Consider the following 5,311-nt stretch of genomic DNA (forward strand, 5'->3'; position numbering starts at 1 on the left):
GTTGCGGGTTTCTGAGTTGGTTTTGGGTCCGAAGACGGTTTTAACTCTAAATAGTGTTATTTTAATTCAAATGAAGTTAGAAAACCAATTTTGAAATCATTTTTCATATTCGAGTAGTGCATTAAACCGTCTCATGTATAGCCAATCCACGCACGCATATCAAAAACACGTTACAGTACGATCATCATCGGGTGGTTTTTGGAAGATGCAGATACTGGGTATCTACAGAGCCCCCACTTTGACTAACGCTTGGAAAGGGCGAAGGTCAAAGTATGATCTCCAGGTCAATCAAAGATTACAACCTAAAGACCATTGCAACGTCGAGGCGACTCAAAAGGGTTTGAGCCAAGGACCTGCCGTCGGGAAGGGCGACGCCGAGGCGACTCGGGGATTCGAGTCAAGGACCAGCCGTCGGGAACAGTTTAGAGTCTGTCGACTTCCAGTTCGGGTCGTTTAAAGTCCATTAGACTACGTATAAAGGCTCGCCAGCCATAAGAAGAAGTCATACCTGAGTCGTCTTCTGGATACGTCCTTGAATCTTTTGCGCGCAAAGGCTCGCCAGCCGGTGTTGAAGGTGGTGCGTTTTGAGGCTCGCCAGCCATAGGAAGGAGTCATACCTGAGGTATCTTTGGGATATGTCCTTGAATTGCTTGCGCGCAAAGGCTCGCCAGCCATGTTGTAGGTGCGTTTTGAGGCTCGCTAGCCATATGAAGGAGTCATACCTGAGGCATCTTCGGGATATGTCCTTGAATTGCTTCTTGTGTGCGTTCAAAGGCTCGCCAGCTATGTTGATGGTCGAATGATCGAATGTGGGAAATAGCCTGAAATATCGGGCTTATTTCGAGATATTGTTCTGTAATGACTTCCAACCAGGTTGACATTGATAAGTTCAGCTAGGGAGCAATGAACTCCAACTTGACGGGGTCCTAAATGAACTCCGTGGGGATAAATCATTTGAGCAAGTGTAATACTCCGTATTTATAAGTCGTGGGGTACTCTATCGAGTAGGCCTTACTCTGTCGAGTAAGGGTAAGTTGCGTTTTAGAAAAGTTTCTGACCTGTTGGGTACTCGATCGAGTAGCTGGGGCACTCGATCGAGTAAGGGGGTACTCGATCGAGTACCTCGGGTACTCGATCGAGTAGCCGGTTTTACGGGGAGTTTTCTCGGGTTTTGTTAATTATGCGATTAAGGTATATAAGCTTTGTCGTCATTATTCTAAATCACTTTTGCAAAACCTAAATTACTGTTTAAGAGAGAAAGCAAGCAAGTTCTTCATCCTAATCGCATTATTAGCAATACCCGGAGTTTGGAAGGTCAGTTCTTAGCGTTGATTATACCGTTGAGTTCCTTGCGTCGAGGGTAAGATCTATGTACCCTTTTTATTGTCTTTCCTTTGATTTGGTTAAACCCTAATTTAGAGATTTGGGGGTTTATGTGTAGTATGTGATTTGGTAGCCTTTATGTGTTGTATGATAGGAGGAGGGTTCATAGAGGAAGCTTTTTGATTCAGCAGTAGAGACCGTCTGATTGTGTGCTTACCAGGTAGGATTTCCTGCTCAGTATTAGTCCCATAATGGGATATTGGTTGATGTGTTGTATTTGGTTGTTTGATGTAGTAATTGTATTGTGACGGTTGTGATTGCGATTGTGTTTGTGATGGTTGTCTGTGGTTCTCGAGGCGTGTCCTCGGCTGAGAGGGGTCACTTGCGGGAGTGGCTTCACGCCCTAGTTTCGCCTTTTGTGGAACCCGCCACAGAAGGGATGTGCACATTAATGGATAGGGTTATCGCTCACTATGTGGAGTGGGGATTTGGTGGGTACGGCTGCGGTGCCCCACTGGCAGGGCTGGTCTAGTGGACAGTCAGTGATTGAGATGATTGGATTTGGCGTGATTGTGTGTGTGTGACAGTTAAGCTGTCTGTTTATCTTATTGTTGGTATATATTGAATTGTGTGATTAGTACTGATCCCGGTGTTGTTTTGTAAACCTACGGTGATCCATTCGGAGATGGTGAGCAGATATTGAGCAGGTATTGAGATGAGTACTGGGATAGCTGGGATTGCCACGACATGATGATAGGAGTCTTCCGCTGTAGCTTATTAGTTATTTACATTTCAGTTAGGACAGTCAGTTTGAGAACATGTATCGTACTTTTGGTTTGGTTTTGAGAATTGTAACTCTTCGCTAAGTATTTATAGTTAAACGTTGTTTCTTCATTGTTATTTGATTATCATTGCCTCGTGTAACCGAGATGGTAATGTCCTCATACCTGAGTGGTCCTGGTAAGGCACTTGGAGTATGGGGGTGTTACAAATGGTATCAGAGCGACGATCCTGAAACCTGTAACCAATGAACCTAATGAACAAAGGGAGTCAACTAAAATGAACCCGGGGTAAAAGTTGTAGGAGCTAATGCAAAGGCTTGCGAGACGTCCTAAAGTCGCGAAGTCGCCCTACAATTTTGAACCGGTCACATGGGGGGGAGTGTTTGTCGAGTCGTATGTGTGTTTGGTTAACTTGTGTAAGAATGTGATGAAATGTGTTAATTGTTGGATGTTTGAAGTAGAAGGTTGAGAATGTGAAAGAAAGGTTAATGAAATATGTAGACTTGTTGTTGGAGTGATAACATGTTGGATGTTTATAAGGTGGCATTTAATCACAGGATATAGTGATCTTGTAGATCGTATGAAAAGATGCGTAGCATGTTTAGTTATGATATAATATGTGGTTTTATAAAGTTTAACATGTTAGCATATGATATAGCATGCGGGTAGCGTTTCTGAGTTAGCATGACTCGATCGAGTGGGACTGACTCGATCGGGTGGGTTTTTGACGATTTTGAATCCAGAATCGCGTTTTTGGGTACTCGATCGAGTAACTAGGGGTACTCGATCGAGTAGGGGGTCACTCGATCGCGTAGCCTAGCTACTCGGTGGAGTATGTTAGAGATCAGAAGGTTTGTTTGGGGTCTGATGTTTGGGTACTCGATCGAGTATGTTGGGCACTCAATCGAGTAGCCCGTTACTCGATCGAGTGTGTGTGGGAACTCGATCGAGTAGGTTCTGGGCAGCGTGTTTTCATGTTTTGAGGTTTAGTACGTGTGTTTATGTCTACCATTTCTTATATATAGTTTCAAGATGCCGCCCAAGAAGACTGCTTTGTATGCGAGAGCTGAGCTTATGAACGTAGATGACATCGTTAAGATGTTGGAGCATCAGGATGCTCTCACTGAGGCTTTAAAGACCGTGGGGAAAGATAAGGATAAGGATAAGGAGAAGGAGGTTGATCATTCTAAAATCATCCTTTATATCGCAAGGTTTAACCCGAAAGAGTACAAGGGAGTTGGGGAGCCTAACCTTCTTGATAGTTGGCTGAGAGAGATGGAGAACATATTAGATTTGGTTCACTATCCTGATGAGATGAGAGTGGAACAGGCGTTTCTATCCGAGGGAGGCAGCGGTGGCAAGTGGTGGGATACAGTGAAAGTTAGTGCTAAGGAGATATATACAAACCAAGGGTTACCTGCTATACCTTGGGAGGAGTTTCGTAGGGCTGTGAGGAAGGAGTTTGTACCGGAACATATGAGGAGTAAGTTGAGGGAAGAGTTTGACAGTTTTAAGATGACCGATGAGATGTCTGTGGCCGAGTACTACAGGCAGTTCAATGAGAAGTCTAGGTATGCTGAGGACATGGGTTTGAGTAAGTCGAGGTTTGAGAGGGGGTTGACCCCTAAGATTATGGATAAGTTACTCGTGGGGATCCTTACTGATGTTAAGAAAGCTTATGAGAGGGCTGAGAGAGGTGAGAGGTTGGTGGAGATGGCTCAGGAGAGGTTAGGTGGTTAGAAAAGGAAGTCTGAGAGCGAGGGTGGTGGCCAGTATAATCACAAGAAAGGCAACCACAATCAGTCTAAGGGATTTTCTTCTGGGTCAGGGTTCAGTGCTGGGGCTTCCTTTGGGAGTGGCCGTGGAAGTGTGAGTAATAGTTGGGGAGTGACCTGCTATAGCTGTGGTGGTGTAGGCCACAAGAGACATGAGTGCACAAGTGCACTGGGATCTTTCCAGAGACTTGCACAGAGCTTCGCGAGCAACAGACCGGCTGGATCATGGCCAAACCGGGGAAGTCAGAGTTACCAGAGTGGAGGCAACCGCAACGGCGGTAATTCTTATCATAAACCACCAACGAACAACAACAACAATCAAGGGTCGGGTGCTAAGCCGATCACATCAGCCAGTACTGTACAGGGAGGTGGGCAGAAGACCAGTGGCAAGTTATTCATGATAGAGAAGAAAGCAGCTGAGGAAGACGCGCACGTTATCACCGGTACTTTTCTTGTAAATGGTATTCCTACCTTTGTTTTGTTTGATTTGGGGGCTTGTCAGTCGTTTGTGTCTTCGAGTCATGTTAAACGGTTGGGTTTGAAGGTATATGAGTTTGTTAGTGAGCGAGTTTTTATACCTTCGGGTGAGTCTGTATCATGTGGGAGATTCTTTAGAGATGTATCTATGATAGTTGGGCAAGTTGATCTACCTGTAGACTTGCTAGAGTTTCCTTTTGACGGTTTTGAGATAATAGTCGGGATGGATTGGTTAGGAAAGTATAAAGCTAAGATAGACTGTCATCAAAAGAAAGTGTCTTTAAGAGGTCCTAAGGGCGTTAGTGTGTCTTACCGTGGGTTTCTAGTCAAACCCAAAGTTAAGTTGATTGCAGCAGTTACCTTGAAGTCTTATCTGAGGAAGGGATGTCCTTTGATCTTGTGCCATGTGAGAGATGACCGGATAGAGAGTCCGACAGTTGATGAGATACCAGTGGTGGGAGAGTTTGCAGATGTTTTTCCAGACGAGATTCCGGGGTTGCCACCAAAGAGGGAGATAGATTTCACCGTTGAGTTGAAACCAGGGACGGGGCCAATCTCTAAGGCACCGTACCGTATGGGTCCTAAGGAGATGGAGGAGCTTAGGAAGCAGTTGGATGATTTGATAGAGAAGGGATACATTAGACCAAGTGTATCGCCGTGGGGAGCACCAGTTCTTTTCGTGAAGAAGAAAGATGGGAGTTTGAGGTTATGCATAGATTACAGGGAGCTGAACCGAGTGACGGTGAAGAACAAGTATCCTTTGCCAAGGATAGATGACCTGTTTGATCAGTTGAGTGGTGCATCAGTCTTTTCTAAGATTGATTTGAGGTCGGGGTACCATCAGGTGAAGATTAGAGAGGTGGACATACCAAAGACGGCTTTCACGTCGAGGTATGGCCATTATGAGTATGTGGTGATGCCGTTTGGGTTGTCTAATGCACCGACAGTGTTTAT

The sequence above is a fragment of the Silene latifolia genome, chromosome 1 (genome assembly GCF_048544455.1).
Source record: "Silene latifolia isolate original U9 population chromosome 1, ASM4854445v1, whole genome shotgun sequence".
NCBI classification, from domain to species: domain Eukaryota; kingdom Viridiplantae; phylum Streptophyta; class Magnoliopsida; order Caryophyllales; family Caryophyllaceae; genus Silene; species Silene latifolia.